At 31.6% G+C, this 26,659-nt stretch overlaps 1 protein-coding gene and 1 long non-coding RNA gene across 3 annotated transcripts in view; both read left to right on the forward strand.

The window, feature by feature from the left end:
- The window catches only part of LOC105833146 (transmembrane protein 132E), a 301,760-nt gene that overhangs the window by 66,607 nt on the left and 208,494 nt on the right, over positions 1 to 26,659 (forward strand). The window lies entirely within an intron of this gene.
- LOC114254183 lies at positions 1,086 to 9,139 on the forward strand. Its single transcript, XR_003625552.2, has 2 exons — positions 1,086 to 6,307; positions 6,566 to 9,139. It is a non-coding gene; the product is annotated as an uncharacterized LOC114254183 (long non-coding RNA).

The raw sequence follows: 26,659 nt of genomic DNA on the forward strand, positions 1-26,659 counted from the left end.
ATAAAGTGTGATTACAAGCCGTAGAAAGGAGATATTGAGTAGTTAACTAGCATAAATACATTGACTTCCTGAGCGATAATACAATATTAGCGTTATCTGTGAAATTCATTGTGTAACTATTTAAAAATGGGGGTGAGCCAAATTGGGTACATGGCCATATTGGGTACAGGTACCTTATAATAATATATAGCACCCATTGCGTCATCTATATTTTACTAGCGGTCTAAATGTATTCAGAATGATCTATAATATATTTATTATAAATATTGCAATGCGATTCATAGTGTATTTTAAGTTTAGAAAAGAGCTCGAATAACTTGCAGAACAAAATAACCGAGAGATTTTTCAACTTCGGCCTCGTTTTACGTGTACGACGCGTATTTTGGTGTGTGTGTGCGTGCTTGCGTGCGTGCGTGCGTGCGTGCGTGCGTGCGTGCGGGTGCGTGCGTGCGTGCGTGCGTGCGTGCGTGCGTGCGTGCGTGCGTGCGTGCGTGCGTGCGTGCGTGCGTGCGGTGCGTGCGTGCGTGCGTGCGTGCGTGCGTGCGTGCGTGCGTGCGTGCGTGCGTGCGTGCGTGCGTGCGTGCGTGCGTGCGTGCGTGCGTGCGTGCGTGCGTGCGTGCGTGCGTGCGTGCGTGCGTGCGTGCGTGTGTACAAAGCATTCTCTGCACCACATAGGTTTGCGACTATAAAATATTTATAAGAAAGAAAAATATTTATGATAAATATTTTGTACAGCTTTTTATGTCTAAGTTTGCCAGGTATAAAAAAATTATGATAAATATTCATGAATATATTTAAAATAAATATTTATGTTATTATAATCCAAAAATATAAGAAATATTTTGAGTTCATATACCATAAATATTTTTCAGTACATTTAAAAAAAATATTTTAAAAGATGGATTTCTAGATGGTTTATGAAAAATGATTATATAACTTTTAAAATATATATTTTTTTAATAAATTTGTAAAATGTTTATAAATATTTATGTTAAATTTTTTGTACTATCTAGGTTGTTTTTACATTATTCTACGATGCGGAATCGTATCGTGTGCAATCGAGTCGGTGTGCAATCGGGTCTGTGTGCAATCGGGTCCGTGTCCAATCGAGTCTGTGTCAAATCGAATCCGTGTCCAATCGGGACTGTGTCCAATTGCTTATGTACGCAACCAGGCCTCACTCACTTCAAACATTTTTGATCGCCATATTGAATCCATCATCTTGAGTTCGAAGATTTTGATGCTAGATTCATAATCAGTAACCCCCAAAAACCCCATATAGTGATTTTCAGTAAATTTGATTGACTTCAAATATTCTCGACCGCCATATTGGATCCGCTATCTTGAATTTGACATGTTTGGTAACAGAATACCAATCAGCGGCCCTAAAAAGCTTTAAAAACCAATTTAGATGATAAAGCGATTAAAAGAAATATTTACATTTGGAAAAATCGGAAATTTTATATGTTTTCTCTCTTTCTAACGAGTGAGGCCCGATTGCGCACATAAACGATCGGACCTTTATTACCATCTTCTACCGCCATATTGGATGTTGTCATCTTGAATTAAAATATACTCACACATATTGGAAAGTTCATGGTCCATGGATGCAAAATTTTCACTTCTCAGAAATATTTCTATCCGTTTTATGTGTAAATATTAATTGAAAAAACAATTCAATAAAAAGAATCAGTTTTTTTGCAAGTAAATTAACATAAATTGTCCAGATCGCATTCTTGAGAAATTCTGACACCGGATATTGAAAGTTCAGGAAATTTTACATAAGAAAAAGTTAGTTTGAAATTTTTTGAAGATTAGATTTATAATATAAAATACCACTTAAGAAGTCACAGAAAACTATTCGCTTGAGACTTAATGGGTTAAACTTCCTATTACAATATAAAACAATACACAAAACAAAACAATAGATAACTTTTTTGCAAGATGTTTCTACATGTATCACTAGTATAGAACAAATTATTACCAACTGTCAAACTGATCGCGAAATTCAACTATAAACTTGTACGTCGAAAACAAGTCATGTTCGGTATTTTTGTTTGGTCATTTTCTCAATTGGCTCGAAGAACAGCCGCCGTGTTAGCGATTGCGCAACTTCGAGAATAATCTAATATGAACGCATCTTGAGTGATATGAACGTTATGCACCTTGGCGGACATGTCAAAGTCTGATATTGGAAATGTCGAAATGTCATTTTTTACAGACTCGATCTCGAAATCTCGGGATTGACTGCATCGATTTTATTCGGCCTGGTTGCAATCGAAAACTCGTATCAATATTATGTAATAATATTGATATCCTTAGATGTTTTATTTTATAACTTTTGTTTTTGAAATATTTAAATCGTAAAATCTTAGACGAAAACTTGAGATAAAACAACAGATTATACTATGTAACGCCTCAACATTGCTATAGTACCGTAGCTATAGGATATTTTATTTATAATAGAATATTTTTTGTACTTGGTGTCGTAACGACACCACATTTTTGAAGATACTCTGCAGTCTAGACCTTTTTTGTACATTCTATTATTTTTTTGATGTTTTTTAAATAAATTAATTTTAAGATTTTTTTTTTCGATAATAAGTCGATTGTTCTACGTTGGAGTTTAATATATTAGAGTTAAAATGATAACGTAACACTTTGGTACAGTAGGAATGAACAGTAGGTCCACTCGGCGACGGTGCCTTTGATCTCCATGAGTCTAATATATTAGAGTTAAAATGATAATGTAACACTTTGGTACAGTAGGAAAGAACAGTAGGTCCACTCAGCGTCGGTGCCTTTGATCTCCATGACTAAAAGATCCGCCATATTGTTGGTTGTGCGCGGATTTTAATCATTGGTGCAAGTTTTCGGCCGCCAGCACCAAGATGGTCCCATTGGTGAGGACACGCACTTTGTTATAAACATACTTTGTCGCCATATTGTTGGTTGTGCATATCGTGCGCATAAGTCATGCGCAAGGAACGACCATTAGCACGATTTTCAGTAGAGTGAACCTACTGTTCTTTCCTATACTGTGACTTTGCTGTCACACACACATACACATGCGCGCGCCCACGCACGGACGCACGCACGCACACATACATACGTGAAAAGTAGTTGTTGATGGCATGCGTGGATTTTGTATGGTACTTTAAAGTAAAACGATGCCCGCAATTCCCGTGACGCTCTCGAGGTTAAAGTAGTATCTCGGGGTAAACGCCACTATGAAAACTATGTCGACAATAGCATGGCTTTTGCGGTTCAGAACGCGTTTCATTTAATCTATACATATGCCTGTACATATGAGCTCTGTCCGACGTTAAATCAGTTAGTCGCCACACTGCGTTCACCGATGATATTACAATCAACCTTTGCAAGGACACCTTCCGGACGTGCATGGGTATGTGTGTGTTACTTCGTTACCATGCGTTTCTCCTAAATAATAGTAAGCTTCGACGGGAGGCTCGCTCGCCCATTGGGCTTGATTTCATCTTGCTTGCTTATTAATAACAATGTTCACTTTTAATTGACAGTAATAACGCCGATATTGTATCTGGTAATTTGCGCAAGTGCTTAAGTATATGTGGTGTAAGTCAATACGCCTATTAAATTCAATTAGAAATCGGTAGTTGTTTTAATCTGCAGAATTAAAAACTAAACTTTCTATTTTTATCTAGTATACGCTAAATGTATTGATAAGAGAGCTGTTTTAATGATCTTGATCTCGAAATATGATGTTAAGACTTGAAAGTGATGACGTTGAATAAGTTTTAGTCCCGTTTTTTGTTCTTTAAAAAGTTATTAATAATGCAAAAACCAATTGGTGGAATGGCAAGAAAAGTTTCATAAAGATACAAAAAGTAAACAAGGACAAACTGTACATGACAAATATTTACATAAATATATGAATGATCTATAATTTTTATTAAAATGATGAAACAAATTTGGTTATTAGCATTTTGGTTGAGGTAATCAGACAAATTTGACAAATTTGATTGCATTCTAGTTATGACCGAAAAAAAGTTTAATGACATTAATTAAAAATCTGATAAATTCAAACAGTACGTTTGTTTGAAAATAAATGAATCAGAATTTTGGTAAAAATCATTACGTTTTTAATATATATTTGAAGTACTTTCGTGTACAAAACTGAAAACTATATTATCAAAATACAATGTCTATAAAGCTGGCATAGTCACTTTAGCCACTTTAGCACAATCGAATAAAATTTATATATAAATTTAGTGCTCTTTTGTTGCTAATTTGTTGCTCCATTCCCCATTTTGTTGCTCCAACCGATTCGGAGAAATCACTGGCTGTACCAACTTTAAATAAAGTTAGCACAACCCCTCCCCAAAATTTTTTTTAATTAAACAAATACGGTGGATTTTTGTAGATCTAATTAGTTGTTAATTAGTTATTTTATTCCGAATTTTTTTTTCCATTATTAAACCCCGAAAACCATCTCCAAAGTTACCTTATAGTAACAAAACGTTCTAAAATTATAAATAACCACATATATTGAATGATATCGCTTCCTCGGTTTTGTTACTTGCAATTTATAACAATTCCGATTTTGTTGCTCCACTCCTATCGATTAAAAATCACCTTAACTACTCCACATTAGCTCCATACAGCACCCTAAAATTAAAAATAATAGCTAAATTTTGACTGATAACGCTTTATCGATTTTGTTGCTCACAGTTTATTTTTGCTCACAATTCCGATTTAGTTGCACGAAGAATATGCAGTTTCTGAAATTGTTGCTAATTGTTTATTCCAAAAAACGGATTGAAAGTGTGGTTGTACTGGGACACGTTCAAGAGCTAGTAAAGTATTCTTACAGAATTTGTTGCTCGACTAATTTTGGTATTAAAGTCCTTTTCGATCTAATATATAATACTCGAAAAATATGCAGTTTCTGAATTTGTTACTAATTGTTATTGCAAAAAACTGGCTGAAAGAGTGCTGGGACGCGTTCAAGAACAAAGTACCCTTATAGAATTTGTTGCTCGACTAATTTCGGTATTAAAGTCTTTCTCGATTTAGGTGCTCGAAGAATATGCAATTTCTGAATTTGTTGCTAATTGTTTATTGCAAAAAACTAACTAAAAGAATGGTTGTGCTGGAACGCGTTCAAGAGCAAATTACCCTTATAGAATTTGTTGCTCGATTAATATTGGTATTAAAATCTTTCTCGATTTAGTTGCTCGGAGGATATGCAGGTTTCAAATTTGTTGCTAATTGTTTATTGCAATAAAGTGGCTATAAACTCCAAGCAACAAAATTGATGAAGCGTTATCAGTTGAGATATAGTTGCTATTTTCAGTTTTAGGGTGTTGTGCTAATGTAGAGTGGCTAGGAGTGGTTTTCAGTCGATAGGTAGAACAATAAAATCGGAATTGTTATAAATAACGAGCAACAAAATCGAGTAACGGCTATGATTTGATATATGTGGTTAATTATTATTTTAGAACATTTTATTACTATAGGGTAATTTTGGGCGTGGTTTTAGGGTTTAATAATGGAGCAAAAAAATCTACTGCATTTGTTTAATTAAAAAAAAAATTTGTTTGGGTTGTGCTAACTTTATTTAAAGTTGGCACAGCTACTGGTTTTTCCGAATCGGCTGGAGCAACAAAATCGGGAATGGAACAACAAATTAGCAACAAAAGAGCACTAAATTTATATATAAGTTTTATTCAATTGCTTAAGTAGCTGTGCCAGCTTTATAGACGTCAAAATAGATCTCTCACTTGCTCATTTGTTCATGGAATTCAATTTTGGGGATTCACAAAAGGAATTATTTTATTAGAATATGGAAAATCTCATAAAGCTTTTTATTTTATCTTATATGGTTTTTTCTTACGAGAATGCCGCATTGCACTCCATCTGGCAATGCCGCATATTGTTAAAAATATCATAACTTTTCTGTATATTAGACCAACCAGAAAGTGTTTCAAATTTTTATATATTATATAGACGTTGTATTTTGAAAATTAGTATAACACTATATGTTGTACAATCAAATAAGTATATTACACAAAATTTTTATTTTTTGTATGAAATAAGTATTCTAAGATAACATTAATACTTTGTGTTATGTTTTATTTTTAGTGATATTAAAAGAAAGGCAGGAAGAAACTCTTTATTGGAAATTAAAGTAAAAGAAGAATAGAAAAGAGTAAAAGAAATTAAAGTAAAAGAAGATAAAAGAAAAAAGTGGACGATAAGAAGAAAGATAATTAACCACAAAGCTCGGAATTTACAGAGTATCTAACAATATATGTGGACTTTGAAGGTAACGTAAATAACGTAATTTTCCTTCCAAAAATGATAGGATGAAGCGAATGGTTATTTTTTGTGTTAGAAAGTATCTGTATTGCAAGATATAACTTGTTTTGAGGAAACCTTTGCAAAAGATTTAAGAAAGAACAAGCTATTTGATAAGAATATCATATTATTATCATATTTATTATTTGAATTTTCAAGAGAAACAGTAAGAAATTTTATTATGAAAAATTGTTGGCTGTTACACCAAAATTCTTTTTCTTCTAAGCTGGTGTATGCTACTGTTGATAAGTTTATCGAGGTTCATCCCATTTTAAATGCAGCGAACCATCATATAATAGAGAATTGGCAGTACAATTCTTATCAAAAAAATTATCTAAAGGTGTACCTTCTAGTTTTTCAAGTATGTCACTATTTTATGGCAGACCAGATAAGAGAATAGCTACAAGTGTTATAATTTTATTTAAAAAAATACTATATTGTAACTGTGTGGCTCTTAAATTAAGATATTGTCTAACCATCTTTTTTAGATTATTGAAATAGGTAAAAAGTGTGAAATCCTGTTTGAAACAATAAAGTTACAATAAAGTTACAGATTATAAAGTCACTCGGCTGGTCTGCCGATGACATAGTCACAGGCTATAATATCGGAGATATGTTTATATGGATGCCAAGGATCACCTCTACGTCTATTTAGTAACTGTCATGGATTATACGCGAGCTGGATAAGGCACAGAAATATACAGATAAAGCTTTTAGTCAAATCAAAAACTAAAAAGTAAGTATTTAAATACTTTGTTCCTGAAACAATTTATTCTAATTAATACAATTTTTTTCATACACTTACAAAGATTATATTTAAAATTTTTATTAATATTTTTGATTTTCTAACTCATTTTTATTGTAAATTGAGACATACATGAGATGAAAGACTACAAAATGACTACGAGTCGATTTCTCAAATATGATACAATACGTCATCCCATATTTTACTTTTCATTCTCTTTGCATCAATTTAATATAGCATTATATTTATTGCTATTTTACAGTTAAGATTGTAGTTAAATTGTAGTAGTACATTTATTATTATATTGATTGTTCTTTTACAGTTATTGATAATAATCATATTTTGCCCCTGTTTTAATTAATGCTCTTGGAACATATAATCATGTGTCGGCTTGTAATGGAAAAGCGTGGCTCTTATGAAAATTTTTCAAGCTTGCCAACTTTGCAGGTGATAGCCTAGATTACTTAAAGGCCATAGACCACATTCACAATTTCCATAATTTCCATAAGATCCATGCTTTTGTTTTCCATTACAAGCCGGCACATAAATGTATGTTCCAAGAGCATTAAATGAAACACAGACAGAATAGGGACGATAAACATAATTATAACAGTACAATTACAATTTAACTACAAATAAAAAATTTTTTGAATGTGTTTTTTATGAATGTATGAAGAGAATTGAATTAATTATAATAAATTGTTTTGGGAACGACAAAGTATTTAAATAATTACTTTTTAGTTTTTCGATTTCACTAAGACCCTTATTGGTATATTTCTGTGTCTTATCCATATATCCGGCTTACATAGAATGCATGGCAGTTAAATAAGCTAAGACAAATAATCCTTACAAATAATCCTTAGGCAGCCATATAAACATATCTCCGATATTTTTTTTTGTAGCCTGTGATCACGTCATCAGCAGGCCAGCTGGGTGACATAGTTTGTTGTAATTGTTTCAAACAAGATTTCACATGCTTTTTATTTATTTCAATACATTGCAAAAAAATAAACCGTTCACTTTATTATACCATTTTTTTGTAAAATTACTTATATTTGGTACCGTAAGTAGACATATTCTGTTGGCCAGACTGTTAATTCCGAGTTAATTATACTATATAATATTTAGAGAAGAGACTCGAGACAAAATACACGCGCGCGCGCGCACGTGTGTGTGCGTGCGTGCACGCGCATCATGCTCTCTTTCTTCTTACTTGTCTATTCATTTTTCTTTTCCTATCCATCTATCATACTTTAAGTTTAAATAAAATGTTTCTTCTTCTCTTTCTTTTAATATAATAACTAAAAATAACACCAAAACACTAAAATTATAAAACAAAGTATTAACTTATCTCAGAATACTTATTTCCATTTTTTAAAAATGAAAATTTTGTGTAATATACTTATTTGATTGTACAACATATAGTGTTATACTAATCTTCAAATTAGACATAGCCGTTTTTTCCTCCACGATTAATCCACGATGTAATAGGCATATCATGAAAATGAATTAAAATATATAATCAACGACCCCGAAAATTCCTATATACTTATTTTGAGTTAATTTTACTTTTATTTTCTAATGTTATTTGCCATCTTGGATCTGTCATATTAAATTTTGCAAATCTAATCTCGGATTTGTAATCAGTGACAAAAAAAACCATGTAAAAGTATTATTCGATTGATACCGAAATCCAATTATTCCCTTTTCTCGCGTAAAAAATAATCGATCGAATTTTTCAGCTTTACAGCGCTATTTTGGCCGGCGCCATGTTAAATTTTAAAAAACTAAGTGACTGATTTTGAAGTTTGAAGTCTATGGACGCAATTAATTTACTCTCGAAGAATGAGCTCAAGCAGTTTCAATGTGATATCGTTGGTTAAAAAGAATCTATCAGTGGAAATTTCTTCGAAAAAATTGTTTATAACAATTTTGGAATTGATCTTTTGAAAAAAATGACATTGAATTTTGAAAAGCATGAAATTTTACGTAAGAAAAATTTAGGCTTGAATTTTTTGAAGAACTAGAACATGATGAATTTTTTGAGCGAAAAAATCTCCAAAAAATTGTCCGTTTGTACGTTAACGGGTTAATTATTTTCCATTTTAGTTTAAAGAATAATTTTTCTTTTTAACTTAACATTTGAGAATTATATATTTTTCCTGAATCAATAAAATATTTATTGATTAATTCGAGCTAATATTTTTGTTATAATGGCTGAAGTGAATGAGTTTCGATTAGGTCGAACCTCTGATTTTTTGGAAACTATGTATTCTTACGTATTTTGATGCGCTGATTACGGATATGATAGTGAAAATGGGCGCAAATTAGATTTTCATTGCAAAAACTATGAAAAAGCCATAAAAATCATGGTTTTTCCATTTATTTTCGTAAATAATGAGAATTTTGAAAAATATTTCAAATAAAAATTGTAGATCTTAGCAAAATACACATTTTATGTTTAATTGATTTTTGCCATAAAAATAATAGTTTTTGAGAAAAACAATGTTAAATGTTTAAAACTTCATATAACCCATTTAACACAATTCTTTTATTAGCTAATTTTAATGTTTACTCAAACTATCAAAATCTTTATGTCAAAAATCAATGGGACATAAAATGTGTATTTTGATGAGATCTACAATTTTTATCTCAAATATTTTTTGGTCTGAAACATTTTTATCTGAAATTTCCATTGTTTACAGAAATACAATAGAAAAAAGCATAATTTTAATGGTTTTTTCATGGTTTCCTCAATGAAAATCAAATTTGCGCCAATTTTTACATATTTGTAATTAGCGTGCCATAATACGTAAGAACATATAGTTGCAAAAAGTCGAAAGTCCGACCTAATCGTAACTTTATTCCTCTTGATTTGTTATTGCAATTGTAGTTTTTAATATAAATTGCTTACACGTCGTAATTAAATATATTAAGTTTGCTCGTAGTGATATGTTTGTACAAGAACTATACTAATCGAGATCATAAATGAGATACTGCCATTACGAAATAAATTTACAGATTGCACTGAGAGGATTTCTTTACATTTATTATTTTGATTTGTTTGGATTACATTTGTTTCATTGAAACAAAATTTCTTTAACTCAAATATTATTTGGTTGAATACAAATTTTGTACACTTGGTTACATTAAACTATATTGTTTGACAGAAATAACACAATTGTTTGAAGCAATATGTTTCGATGAAACAACAATTTCTTATACTAAATATTACTCCATGAAATAAAACATTTCTTTGAATAACTTTGAATAAAAATGATATAAAATATGTTTGATTGAAATAAGAGTGTTGCTACTTATAATTAATTTATTGTTTGGAATAAAAGGTGCCGTGTGCGTCGTCACCTAGTGACGGTCCGCGAACTACATCCCATAGGTGACGACGCACACGGCACCTTTTTCGTAATGTAATTTACACTTGAAAGGCTATATGTATAACTAGACCACGGTGACAGAAAACGGATCAACCTATGCTATCGAGCTATCGTAGTAAGCTCTCGGGACCTATGTGGTACCTATTATTGTGTCTTAAAGACACATCTGTCATGGCTAAAAATTTTAGCTTCGATAACGAATCCTTTTTCTGCGTGTAGTGATAATCACGTATTCGGACCGAATAATTCGGTCATGAGCTTCTGTCTCCTTAAAAGAGAAACATATGTTCAAATAGTAATACATTGGTGAAGTAATACATTACTTTGAGCGAAACAATAACGTTGTTTGAATAATATAATAAAATTGTTTAAAATAAAAATATGTTATTTAAAAAGTTAAACAATTGCATTTTGTTGTTAAAAATTGATTTGTTTGGATTATTCCAATGCATAGATTTCTTTGGATTTAAGAAAATTTCTTAAATCTAAAGAAATTTTTCTCTTTGTGCGGAGGGTATTATAACATTACCAGGATTTCCAGAGATGTGCAGAAATGGAAAAACATTACTGTTTCCAAAATTACATGATATGCCTCGCGCTACCACTGCCGACTTGGATTCGCGCAAATCCAATAGTTGCGTTTAATTAACGGTTAATGCCGACACGCAGTAAACGCTTTATTTGAATTTCCGGATGCTGTTAGTCTTTGTTAGTTTACGCCGTGAATTTTATCACAGTAAGTTCTCAATCCTTATCGAATCTAAACCGATCTTTCTCGATATATTTTATATTTATACAGAATATATTGTAAACATTGTATTAATATATTGTATATTTATATTGTATACAAGAGAAAGATAGAATGTATAATTAATAGAAATATAAAACTAAACAAAGAAATGCTAATTAATTGTTATTTGGATGTTGATATAATAACAAAATTATGGTAAATGTTTGCAAATAAATGTATACTGAACAATGTGAAAATTAGGTTAATTAGAACTGTTAAATGGAACAACGTAATGAGTGTCCAGAAATAAATTATGTTTTGCGTAAGAATAATGACCAATATCTACCAAGATTTGCAAATGGGAAACGTTTTAAAACGAAACGTAAAAAGTACACATGCTTATAATATTCGTGCAAACGTTCTTATCTATTTATTATGACTCACGAAAAATACACTTATAATTTTCATCTCAGATATCAACATTTCTGGCTATTATTTTCTCTTAAATTTTCTCTCACATGATACATGTAATAAAGAATAATTTTAAAAAATTTGTTCGACATTCTTTTCGATGCTCCATTAATGTAATGCAAAATAAATCGTATAATTTTTTTGCTTAATTTTAAATAAGATTCTTATTTAAAAAAGTAAAAAGACACATAGCATATATCTTCGTCAGCCTAAGTTACGGAAAATCAATTGACATAACAGTGTCAAGGAAGAGCAGAGAAAAGTCGCCAATTCTGGTTAGTTCTCCTAAAGTAGCAACCTCTTATTGCTTGAAACTAAACATTGTGTTGCATTAACACTAAGTATATGATCTGTTTACATAATTAAAAAAATAAAATTTGCAGTTCATACATTTATAATTTTTTTCTATACAAAATCTGTTAGAAACAGATTTTTCAAATGTATAAATGAAATTTGCATGATTTTCTTTTGCAAGTTGCATAGTTTAAAGAATAGTGGATATATATATATATATATTATTTGGAGTATATGCGTGGGAATAGCAGTAAGAAGATACACAGGTGGAGCGAAATACTCTAGTAATATGTATTATTATAAAAAGACCGAAATACAAGATAAGACGAGCGCTGTTAAGCTGTTGCCGTTCCGAACGACTATACGAGAGTAAGAGACATGACACTGCTCGCATGCGTGATACTTGGACCACTATCGGTGTTGCGCGCTTACGGTCTTTGCGCTCGTGCACACGACGTGACATACACTACATTATTGATAAATTATTTAATGATTTGTTATGATGCCGCGGTGGTATGGGAGGAGGGATGATTGGCTCCGATGATTTTAGAAGTGAGAAATAAGTGAAGAAGGGTGTGAGAGAAAGGAAATATGAAGCAACAAGAAGATTATGGAGAAAAGTGATCAGGAGATTGGAGGGCGAAATAGGAGAACGAAAGGGAATTCAAAGCATGAAGATGGAAAGTAGAGTGAAAGCAGTAGGTGAGAAGGCGAGAATACGAAATGACGTGAAGGAAATTGATGGAAGGAGACGGAGATGGTGCCAGAGCGCAGAAGAAGAAGGCTGGTGTAAGGAGCTGAAGCAGGAGGATGGCAGTAGAGGAGCAAGAGAAGGTTAGAGAAAGAGAGGAAAAAAGACAAACGACAAGGTTAGAAAGCAGAGAGAAGAGTAGGAATGGAAGGAGGAGGAGGAAAGAAATGGAAGAAGGAGAAGGAAGAAAGGAGAGAAGAGAGGTAAGGGGGAAAGTGAAACGCAGGGGGGTTTTACAGAAGGATTAGAAGGAGAGGAAAGAGACGGAAGTGATGGGGTAGAGAGGAGGAAGGGTTGCGGAGAGAAAGGATGGAGCGTGAATGAGGATGAGGAAGATATCAAGAGAAAGAAGGAGCGAAAAAGAAAGACAGGAAGGAGTCAAAGAAGAAAAGAATACGCAGGAAGGATAAAGATGAGAGAAGAGAGGAGGGAGAGGATTGGTGGAGAACAGTGAAGGAGGAGGAGAGCAAGAAAGGAAGAAGGAAGCAGAGAAGAGAAGTAAGAAGAAGAGAGTGCAAGAAGAGAATACGATGGAGACAGGAGGAAATGGAGGAAAAATGAAGAGAGGTTCAGGTGCGAGAGAAGAGAAACAATAAGGACACAGGACGAAAAGAGAAGGAGAAGAGGAGAAGAGTGGAAGGGGGAAAGAAGATAGAAGAAGAGAGGTGGAGGGAAGAGGGAAGGGAAGAGGGACTACAAGGTGAGTGAGCAGGTGTGTGAGTAATTAAATGAGAGAGTGTATGAGTGTTTGTGCGTCAGACGCTGCAACCAGCTGATTGCTACACGCGATGTGTGTATGCATGCCGTGTTTGTGTAAAAAAGAGAGAAAGAGAGAGAGAGAGAAAGTGTGTGCGAGCGTGTGTATGAACGTCTCCCCCCCTCTCTCTCTGTCCCTCTCTCGCGCTCTCTCTTACAGAAACACGGCGTACACACACATCGCGTGTAAGTAGCAATCAGCTGGTTGCAGCGTTCGACGGCCGGCGATCCGGAACAACTTTGAATTATTACAATGATTTTAAGAAACACGTATTCCTAACATAATTCCGAGACAATCTTTTCTTTACCAAAATTTTATTTAAAGCATAATTTTATGTTATAAGATAAAATAGCGACTTACGCGGTGGTAATCACCCGTCAGCTGACGCGGATAGTCAGCCGCGCCCGCGTTACACTCGTCCGCCCTTACGACGCGCCGCCCCTGCCTGCCTTCTGTACTCGACGCGTAATTCGTTAACTATTTTGGCTTATAACTCTAAAACTACGCTTCAAATAAAATTTTGGTAAAGGAAAAATCGTTTTAGAATTGCGTCAGGAATACGTCATTTTACGGACCTAATGTTATTCTGAATGACCCTGTATAGGTCATATATTCTAAAAAAAATTGAATAGTACATTTATTATCCTGTTTTTGTTCAGTACATGATGAATTTAAATTTTGTGCATTTTTTGTGCGCAGTAATTGTAGACAAACTGTTATTTTTAAAAACATTATTTTTATGATAATTTTTTTAAATATCAAATAGATCTCTCATTCAGGATGTTATAGTTTTGTCTGATTTCCAAGTCAACTACGACGCATCGTTTCGTAATAACATTGACGAGCGTGTTATGTTACGATTATACAATTTTTGTTACATAACTGTAACGCCAAAACAATGTATAACAGTTATATTACTTGCGTATAACAAATGCTACAACACAGGTTATTTCCATGTTATGTAGCATCTACATATCACAAAAATAACAATATTACATTACATGTAACTTCCATGTTATATTGCCGCTATAAAACGTGTTCACTGGGTAAGTCACAATGCTGAAAACGTTTGTTGACATCAAAATGACGCTGAAACAAATGTTAACGCTCGCTATTTCTTTTTCCACTGATAGAATTGGTCACGTGATCAGTTTTGATGCTGAAATCGAGCGTCGAGCGTCAACATAAAATGCATCAAGGCTGCCCAATGGCCAAGTCGAGAGTTAACGTACACGACATATGTATATGTATTTTATTTGATAAGTATGGATGTAATTAACTGTAATAGGAGATTGTAAGGGATTTGGTGGTCCCCCTGAAAACACCCCTGCAACTCTAAGGGAAGTCCGAAATAAAGTAACTAACTATGAAATTATTACATATTTGTAGTTTCCTAAAACGGTTTTATTTCTACATATTTCTTTCTTTCATATTTTTCTCATAATGTAATACTCAAGTACTGTATAAAATCGTTATAGAGTTAAAATTTTCTTAATGAGAAGAGATGAAATAAATGTGTATAATAGATTTGTTCATTTTATAAGAACTATTTGAAGATACATTTTAATTTACATTTATGTTTTCAATTTTATTTTTAGCTTTTGTTTAAGGCGTTATGTGCAGCCAGGAGACAAAAAAAGCAATTTTTGATCATTTTTGGATAGAAATTGAATTGGTTTATTATTACAAAAGTTTTTGCATCTAAAAAAGGAACTTGTAAATAATACTACCTAATTTTTTGTTGAAAAAAAAAGTATTTATAAAGTTACAGTTCCGCAAAGAAAAATGAAAAAAAGTTATCTTGCGGTGACCACTCTAGCTCTAACTCTTCCTAGGCTTATCTGAAATCAAAAACCAAAATTATCTTGTTAGTTGATGAGTATATCTGTGCTTAATCAAAGGATTTTAAAAAAGATTGAATTTTGAATTTTTTATAAGAGTTTGAAGTTAAGATGTCGATTTTTGCTTAAAAATCGCGATCATTTTTGTCTGCAAAATCGGTTGTAATTGATTGAAATGAAATAAATTAAAAAGCCACGATTAAGCACCAGCTATTATCATCTAAAATAAACACAAAATTGTGCTTGGATGGATGTAATAGTTTTTGAGTAATCGTGGTCACCAATTTGAAGAATGCTGTTTCGAGAAAAACGTTTAAAGTTTTAAGTACTTATAAAACACAGATAAAATTTTTTTTAACTTACGCTGGTCATCTATTCTAGGGCCATAAAGTAAATTTAACAAATGCCTCACGAGTGCATTGTTGCGCTCTTTCCTCGACTAGGCTTACGCGTCTAGACTCATCTTCTTTCCCGGGATAATCGTGAGCATTTCGGCCGAGGGTCATTCCCACAGCACTCAAAATCGATAGTAAAGATGATATTTTTTTATTAAAAATACAGGCGACGATATATGCAATAGTTTCCACTAGAAATGTATCACTAAGAACTGTTTTCGGGCTGATCTTCTATATCAGCTGATTATAACTCTTGTTGTTTTAAATGAATCCGCCGACACATTCTCTAATAAAACATCTTTAAAAATCAGAATAAATAGATTTTGTGGTTTTTTTAGTAGCTGTTGCAGCTCTTCTGCTGCGTACGGACGCGCGAAAAGCGGAACTGGCGGAGACCCTTAAGGGAGTTCCGCTGCTAAATCAAAATGAAGATTTTCATGAAACTTTGTAGAGAAGTTCAAATTAGTGATATAAATTGATTGTCAAAATTTCAGAAAGCTGAACTAGTTAGTTATTTAGATATTAAATATTTTATTAACATGGGCTCTTATGGGAAATAAAACTGAAATTTTGACAGTCAATTTATATCACTAAAACTTGAAATTTTGAAAATTAATTTATATCACTAATTTGAATTTCTCTACAAAGTTTCATGAAAATCTCATTTTGATTTAGCAGCGGAACTCCCTTAAGGGTCACCGCCCGTTTTCCTTTTCGCGCGCTCGTACCTAGCAGAAGGGCTTCAGCAGTTGCTGAAAAAACCATGAAACCTATTTATTCTGATTTAGATATTAAATATTTTATTAACATAGGCTCTTATGGGAATCGATAAATTTTCAGGATTTTTCAATTTTTATTGTCGTATTAAACATAAAAGTAATGAACAAATGTTAGTGAAACTTTACAATAATACATCTTAGCTCCAAAAGGTACTGTTAAATTTTTGAAACAATGCACTTGCTCGTTTGAGTGAAATAATTGATAAGATAAAAAAAGTTTACAATAATCAAAGTAATACATCACGTAAGTGTAGTAAATGTGTGCTAGTGATATAATATGAATTTCAAATTGCTGTATTTAGTTATCTAAGGATGGTATAATAGTGAAAAATGTTTATTCTCAATTTTTAAAAAAATTATTTCAGTAATGAAGATAGTACTTTATAGCCTATTTTTTTCTTATATTCACCATTATTAACTTTAGACCATATACAGCAAAAAAAGAAGGCAACAAAATAGTCATTTGAATATTTTTCTTTACTTGAATCCCTGTGCCACTTGTTGTGACGGGCCTGAGCAGAAGAACTTTTTTAAGCCTGTATCTGCGAATTTTATTCGGATCGATTTGAAATTTTGAGAAAACAATTTTAAGATGTTCTATTTGTAAAAAAAATACTTTTCAGAAAATCGATATTTTCAAGATTACTGATTGCACATAACCCCTTAAGAAATACTATCAAAATAAAGTAATATTTCATGGAAGTATTGGTAACCTTTTCCCATTATAACGATGAGAAAGACAAACTAAGAAAGTAGTTTGTTATGTGTATACTGACAACCACGAAAGTGTGCTTTTAAGAAAAAATGTACTTTCAGTTTTTTTTAAAGAGGAAATTTAAAGGAGAGTCATTAAAATAATAAAGCATATGTTTAACGAATAGCACAAAATTAATCGGGTAAAAAACTTCACTTTTTAAGTAATTTATGCTTTTGTATTTATAACGACTAAAATGTAATTTTCTACGAAAATTGATTACATGTCCGTGCATAAATGCTCGAGACGAGTGTTGCGACACTACTCCATTTTTACTAGGGTGGAAACAAGTGGATGAAATGCTGTACGAATCATGGAAGTGTCGGCGCCGTTCTACTTAGCCTACCTCTTTATTGCACTCCCCTTTATTGCACTCTTCTTTGCACTACCTTCTTGAGCTTTTTTCGCGAAAAATATTTTGCAATGCGAAGACAGGTTTTGTTTAATAAGCCACTTAAAAAAAAGCAATAAGAACACATACACATACACACTCGTATTTCCTGATAATTATTTAATTAGATAATTATGTACACTGCAAAGCATATCCTCTTTATATATAAAGGACATGTATATTTTATAACGGAATATACAATATTAGAACGGATTTCTTACGTGTCCATTTTACTTAAGCGTGACTGGCGCAATTCTTAATGTGACATTTTATCTATGTATGACAATGTCTTTTATATAAATAGGACTGAAAATAATTATTATAGAATAGACGTTAAACCGGACATTATAAAGGATGTGGTCCGGACATTATAAAGGATGTGGTCCGTCATGTATATTAAAGCGGACGAAATAAACAAAACTATGCTGGCAACGCAATATGGCGCGAGCGGTAGCGATAGCTTTGTCGTTCACTGTTACAACAGTCTGTTAGCTTGTCTGCTTTGACGGCCGTTCTCTTCGCAGTTGTGATGAGTGTTTTTGTTGTTAATTGTTGGTGCTAGTTGTGGGTGTCGATCGGCGCGGTGGCCGTCGCGGTGGGTATGCGGCATGTGATTGCGAATTTGGGTTGCTTCCCGAGGATGGTGACGCGGGTGTGTGCTCCTCTTGCGGGCATTATTCGCCTTTACATGAGCGTGTGAGAAAAGAAGCACACGTTTGCGTTGTCATCCGCGGGAGACAACTCAAATTCGTCGCGGTCGCATGCCGTGCATTTGCCGCGGTGGTTGCCTCGTCGATCAGTGCCCGTGTTGGCACCAACGGTTAGCAATAGAGATGTTTATTGCAACTGAGGGGAGGGCAGCCGTTAGGGCGGACATTAGTCCGTTCTATTTATGAAGGACATTAAAGACAATGTCCTGCATATATAATTCCGTTTTAATTTCACACTTATCTAAAGTGGAAAAAAAGTCATTTTTTTCCATTATAGTTTCGCGGAATTTAGAGCGGATGTGTTTTGCAGTGTAGAAGATGCGTTTCTTTCTTCTACGGGAGTCGGAAACGGTGGAATTTCTTTTTCTATCAAATTTGTTACCGATTGATATTTCCCTCAACAGCTTATAACTTTTGTTTGAATTTTGGTAAAACTCATAATAGGGCCTTATACGAGAAATCAATTAAAAGGTGGTGTATTTTTATGTATTTTTAGTCTAATCTTTAGTTTGAATCTAAAACTGTTGTTAGAATTAGAGGGTCGCTTGTATTTTTTAAGATATCGTCATGAAAATAACAAAAAACGGTAAATATTGCGTTTAACGAAGTACAATACACACACACACACACACACACACACACACACACACACACACACACACACACACACACACATACTATATATATATATATATATATTCTCAGAAAACGTGTGGGCGGGGGAGGGGCTCTGCACCTCCTTCCCGTAATTTTTCTTAACTCTAACCCACCAATTTTATGTCGCTATTTGATTAATGTGAAAACATTGGAAACGAACAATGTGGAAAGTCGCAAACCTATGTGGTACTGTACAAGCGTGGACGTCGTTTACTTTACGTAAAACACTGTATCGTATTTACGAAACGCGTTTTCTGAGAATATATTGTGTGTGTGTGTGTGTGTGTGTTGTATTTCGTTAAACGCAATATTTACTGTTTTTTGTTATTTTCATGACGATATCTTAAAAAATACAAGTGACATGACCCCCTAATTCTAACAACAGTTTTAGATTCAGGGACCAAAAATACATAAGATTTTTCAATTGATTTCTCGTATAAGGCCCTATTATGCAGTTTTACCTGAGTTTTTTCTAAAATATTATATTTTTTACATATATATAAGCGTCAAAATAAGGTGCCTTGTACATTATGTGAAACAAAAATCATATTTTATATATTTCTTTCTCTTCTTTTAATACATAAAAGATGTGTAATTGATTTTATTATAAATCAAGGATACAAAGCTAAGGATGCACAGGTTTATATGACTACTATAAAACAATCAACAATAAATCCCGATTTTCATAACTTTCCTCGAACCTGGTGGACAAAGGATTGTTATTTTCTCTCTGTTTCTAGAAGGCCCTAATATATATAATAATGGTTTCGAATGATTAATTTAGGTTCCGCTTCTAGACTAAAAATGGCTTAGAAGCCATGGCTAATTAAACTATTTTTTACGTTCTCCATTATAATGTTATAAATTGAAGATTAATCTCTATTAACTTATCAAAGATGTAAATTGGAACAGAATAGATTTTAAATTAAGTTGATTATGTCTATTGTAAATGTAAAAGGTTAGCTTTCTCTATCCGTTCGTAAGCGATGTTACACTTAATGTCGAACACACTGTATATTTCACGATGTCAGTGTATTAACACATTGTAATCAAAGCAACACTAATGAAGAGACGTTTACACTGACCCAATATTATTTCTGTCTTATGCTACCTATTTCCATAAACTTCTAATCTTAACAAAAATTAAATATTTTAAATGAGTGCGATATTTGTTCACATAAATATTTAAATAGCTAAACAAATTATTAAGCGAAAAGAAAAATCGGATTGATGCCCACCCGTGCAATCCGTACAAGCGGATTCAAATATAGTCAAACTTTTGGTTTTATTGGTAGTTATTATCGATGTTTTACTATTGCCGATGTTATTGGTGAGTTTGCAAAACGAAAGATTAGGTAAAAATATACAACTGTGAGTGTATTCTGTAGAATGCGCGGTTTTCGCCATCCGCTGCACCAGAAAACCACGCGCGGTCACGCGTTATCGTATAAGCCGGCGAATTTAAATAAAGCGGAATGGCAACAGATAGATTTCTCGAATGACACTAAAATAGCCAATATTTGATAAAATTCTTATTGATCTGCGCTCTTGGTGAGTTGTTACCATAAAACCCACAGAATCGTGTTTTTAATATGCGTAGGCTGCGTTCCAAAATTTACTGCCGGTACTGAGTATTTATAGTATGTATAACGTAAACTATAGATTTTCAGTGCATTTTGGAACGCAATATCTTTTGTGTTAGTACCATAGGCATAGGAATATAGGGACGGAGTATAACGTTGTAGGGCAAAAGCCATTGAGAAGAAACTGACTGTGCCTACTTTTGATTGGTTATTATTTGGCGCAAGCGCAGCGTAAAAAATATCAACGTAACACAACGTGACATTTAAAAAATAAATAAAAGATAAATAAGTTAATTATGTTGTGTCAGGGTTTTGTCAAATAGTAAGCGTCACTTACTTAATAAACTTGTACTTTTTAAAGGGCAATAAATGTTACTTATTAAATATAATTAATAATGATATTTGTTACCATACATTTAATAAATATATCCCTCATTGGATCCAAATTTCTAAATGCAATTCCAAAGATATATTTCAGGGGGTTGATTCTTGAGCTTATTTGCAAGAGAAATGTAAGTTGCAAACTTTGTTTTTATAGAAAAATTGGAAATTTATTGACTATCGTATGGCTTTTAATAAACTTGCAACTTTTTTGTTGCAGCGGGTATTTGCGCATACATTTCTTTTGCAAATGAATTTAAGAATCGAGCCCTAGTAAGTAAATGTCCAAAATATTTCAACAAAGTATTAATAAGATATTTTATGTCACAATATTACATATTAGCCATGTATATTTGTTAAGGTTTTGTATTTATATAGACAACAATAAATATTTAAAATATTAAATATTGTGTAGTAATTCGACTAAACTTTTATAATTTGTATTTTTTTTTTACATTATAGCATGTATATAAGACTAATTAAAAATTTATTTATGATAAATATTTGATAACGTAGAGAATAAAGTAAATAATTTCATAATCCAATAGCACTTAACAATGTTACTAGATTCATATTTGTATAACAAATAAATAACAGTTTCAAATTAATCTATTTTTTTTCAAAATAGTAACATTAAGCATGCGCAGAATTATAACCAATCAAATTTAGGCACAGTATCATGGCGAACTCCCCCTGTATTTTAGCTTCATTCCCCTCGTCCTTCAACCAAGCTTATACTCTGTCCCTATATTCCTATGTCCATGGTTAGTACACTGATAGAAATAAGAACGTCATTTTACTGTGAGAATCGGTGGTCATTTTTTTCGATTTAATGGTTAAAATACAGAGTGATTTGTAATTTTACCGCTAAACATTATATTTATCATTCAAATGAAATGAAGTTTCCAGTAAATATTATTTCTGTTTACTGTCTGATAGTAAAATTCATATTAACCGGAAACTTTATTTCATTTGAATGGTAAATATAATATTTAACAGTAAAATTACAAATCACTCTGTATTTTAATTGCTAAATTGGAGGTAAAAGACCAACGATTCTCACAGTAAAATGTCGCTATTAGCATATAATATTCTATTCTTTCTTACACTTTTAACTTATAAACTAATTCTTTAATTTTTGGAAAAATAAACTAAAATGAAATTAAACAAAATTGTTTATAATAGAAAAAAACATTCTTTTACATAAAAATACTAAATGTATAAAAAATTAATAAGAGAGAGAGAGTCAGAAAACTCTCTTATTTATTTAATTTTATTATTAATTTTATTATTTTTTGTAGTCGATCTATTTTTATTTTTGGTAGCTTTAGATCCTTGATCAGGGTTAATCTTGAAGCAGTACCGCTGTACTATTTCCAACATATTTGACAACTCTGGAGGATATTGGAAACACATAACTTGATATGTACCGAAGACACATTGCCATGTTTGCATGAAAATTTTTAAAAAAGTTGTTTTTCAACAAAAATTTGGAAACAATTGCCTGAAATTAGTTTTAATAATTCACAATTAGAAGTATATCGATATTCAAATTATTTAAGAAATTTTAGTAAAAATATTAAATTAAAACAATTTTTAATTAAAATAAAAATTTATTAGTTTATCGAGATAAAATTGTATAGATGTATTGTTAAATTTAATTGTTTCCACAATAACATAATTGTTAAAATTGAATATAGAGAGGTCAACTAAAAATTTGCAACTCTGTTTTATGTCACAAATGATACTTTTTTTAAGTATAGTTTATCTTTATCTAATATTTTTTTATTATTATTTTAAAACATGTAAGATAAAAGTATGTTATCATGTTACGTTAAAAATCATGGAAAAATTACTTGAAATGGTAAATACATTTATATTTTTTATTATTGTTGTCTTTTTCTTACAAACACTTAAACGAAGAAAATAAGTGTAAAAGCTTATACTAAAAAGCTTAAGTAAAATGATAATGATAGTATTGATTGGAACAAAAGTTCGTAACATTTTTTTAAGTTTTAATTCAAATTTAAATTTAAGTTTAAATTCATAGACAATATTTACATATTTGTGCATAGGCTCAATGTATGTGCCATTGTATTCTATTTTTGTTATCTTTTAGTCAGCTTCATGATTTCATTCTCCATTCAAAAAACTTGAAAAATCTAATAAAACCTATTGAAAAAGCTACAAACTTTTATTCCGACCCAATAATAGTATAATAATCTTACCAATCGACACAATACAGGGTGCATTTATTTGTAATATTCTAGTTATATTAATATTTTCATTCTAAAATGAATTGAATGTAATTATATAAATATTATAAAATAAATTTGATAAAACTTCAAAATACGTACATCTTATAATTTTTACCTCGATATTGTAAAACGTTTTTCCAAAATTCTCTTTAAAATATAATGCAAAAAACTGCAATGACTGGATACAATAGTCTTCATTATTATTTGATTGTAAATATTTGTTCTGAATTGCATATTCCACTATTTTTGTGGATTTTTCTTTCATAATTTTCGGTAAATCATCTAATTTTTTAGATGTAAGTTTAATCGAAGTGAAAGATAATACTTTCCAGTTTAAAAAGAATTGGAAACTTTTGTTTTATATCATTCATAGAAGGTGGTTTTTGAAAATTTTCCAAGAATTTGCGTTGCTCAACATAACAAGTTTCCATCATATTTTGAAAAGAGTTTTTATCATAAGTATCTTTCCAAGAATCATTAGTATTTGTTGAAGTACTAGAAGAAGGTAAATCTTGATAATTGGAACAACCTGCCATTACATGAAATTTCCGCTTTTTAGTTTGAATTGTTTTTGATTTTTCTGTAGATTGTTTTTTATTCGTTTCATATAACAACAGCGTTCTTGAAGTTTGTGAAACATTGTACAAGATCCATCATTCAAAATATGTCCATCTTCATCTTTATCCATGAAAGTTTTAGCATATTTGTGTATCATTTCGGAAGCAATTTTTTTCAATATGAGTCTTTAAAAAAAAAATATTTTTCAAATGATATTTTTTTGTAATTTTGACACAACGTTGAATTCGTATCCCGGATTGTTCTTATGGGGTCTGAAATTGGAAATACCGTGTTTCAAAAATGCTGGCCATAATTTTATTTAAAACAATTTTATTTAATGTTATTTTATTGTAATTTAGAAACAACGTTGTATTCGTTAATGCGAGTTTTCTTATGGGGTCAGTTTTTTGTAATACCGGTTGTATCAAAAATGATAGTCATAATTAAAAAAAAAAAAAATTTTACAAATGATATTTTTAGGAAATTTTGACACAACGTTGTATTCGTAACATGGAGTGTTTTTATGGGATCTGATTTTGGAAATACCGTGTGTTACAAAAATGATGGACATAATATTATTTTTATTTTTAAAAAATATTTTATAAATGTTTTTTTTTAATTTGACAAAAAGTTAAATTCGTAATCGGGAGTGTTTTTATGTATGCAAATACCGTGTGTTTTAAAAATGATGGGGAGAGACAGGGGGGGAAACAGGGAGAGACGGGGAGAGACCGGGAGAGACGGAGAGAAACGGGGAGAGACCGGGAGAGACGAGAAGAGACCGGGAGAAACCGGGAGAGACCGGGAGAGACAGGGAGAGACGGGGAGAGACCGGGAGAGACCGGGAGAGACCGGGAGAGACGGAGAGAAACGGGGAGAGACCGGGAGAGACGAGTAGAGACGGGGAGAGACCAGGAAAGACGGGGAGAGACCAGGAGTGACGGGGAGAGACCGGGAGAGGCGAAGAATGTTTCTATTGTGTTTAAATTAAGGTAATAAGAAAAATAAAAATGGTTGTTATTTTATTGAAAAAAAGGAACTTATTTAAAACAGTCTTTTGAATGGATTTCTAAATCCATGGCAGCTTTTAGAAAAAAAAGTTAGAAGTACGTGAATAAATGAATATTAGACTTATTAAAGATAGATAAATGCTTATTCAAAAATAAAATAAAAAGAGCAACAGTAAAGCAAGACTCTTGAAAGTTAAACAACGAAAGCAAAGAAAATTTGAAAAAAACGTAGCATAAGAATAGAGAGCCACAGCAACGCATGGCAGGGCATAGCTAGTTGTTTATAAAATCATTAAAGATATGGGTATCAACTAAAAGCATTTTTTGTTAAAAAAATTCATAGCTTTTATAATCTACTTTCAAAATATTAGACAAAAAAATGTATTATGATTATTTCTTGTCATAAAGAAAGTCTAAATATTTATATTAAAAATTTTTTTTTTTCTGAAAAAAAAACTTATTTTTATATTAAAAATATGTATCAATCTAATTTTACAAAAATTTCAATATATTTAAAAATTATGTTGAAGAAACTAATTATTTTAACGGAAGAAAAAGTAGCTTCGTTAGAAATATTTTAATTAGAATATCTATTATACAGGGTGTCCCAAAACATGTGGGTTAACACGCTCGTAAAAAGGTAAAAGGGATCAAGATGAATATAAAAGTCCAATATTGTCTTGGGTTAAGTCCACCAATAATCGAGATATTAACGTATAGAATCTGCAAATAATCTAATTAATTTCTATCGTAATTGTGAATAGTAAATAATAAAAGCTTATCATACATTTCCGATAGATTATTTTTCCGTGTTATGGCTCGAGCGGATCGAGTTCTTTACTCGGCGCGCTCTCATTCGCATAATGTGAAAAATTAATACCTCGATTATTGGTGGAACCTAACTCAAGACCTAACCCAAGATCTAACCCACAATATTAAACTTTTATGTTCATCTCGATCCTTTCTATCTTTTTAGGAACGTTGACCCATATGTTTTAAAACACCCTGTATATGTTTTGTATTTGTTTTGACATTAACTATTATTTTAAAAAATTTTTGTATTTCTTTCTATAAACCTATTTCTAATACCCTGTATGTTTTCACATATCTCAAACTTAAGAATCAAATTTTATTAAAGTTTTATTAAAAATAAAAATTAATCTTTCACATAAGTAAATTACAAGTAAAAATAAAAATATATAATAAATTAAGGACTGCCACCATTTTTTTGCATTAAGATAATTTCGGGAGAGATAAGATCTTTACAACTAATAAATATTTTTGTATTATCCCCTATTGATATTTTTTCAAACAAACCATTAATTGAATTATAACAAATACTTATGTTATTACCAAAAAAGTGTAAGTTTTCAAATTTTAGGTCAATAATAAGATATTTAATTTCACACAGATTGTAATATCCAAAAGCATCTCTTTCGTATAACACAAAACTATTTTTCTTATAAATTATACCTCTAAAGCTTACCGAAAAAGAAAAATAATATTGATTTTCATGAATCTCATGAATTTCATTTATTTCTTGAAATGTTATATTTTGTTCAAGAAGCCTAGCATCTTCTGATATAACTTTATTATAATATAAAGAATTTAACGAAGAATTATAAGCTTGTAAAAGTTGATGTTTTCGAGAGAGAGAAAAAAGGACATTTTTATAATTATTCGTATAACGAATAACCTGTTTAAAGTACTGATGTTTGTGCTTGAATCCTAAGGTCCATAAATGTCGTAGTGGGCCAAATTTTCTTAATAAATTATAAGCATAATGGATTAAATAATGATGTTTAAATCTTAATTTGTTAGATGAAAATAATATTTGACGAGCTTCTAAGTATTTTTCAA

The sequence above is a fragment of the Monomorium pharaonis genome, chromosome 2, assembly GCF_013373865.1.
Source record: "Monomorium pharaonis isolate MP-MQ-018 chromosome 2, ASM1337386v2, whole genome shotgun sequence".
NCBI lineage: Eukaryota > Metazoa > Arthropoda > Insecta > Hymenoptera > Formicidae > Monomorium > Monomorium pharaonis.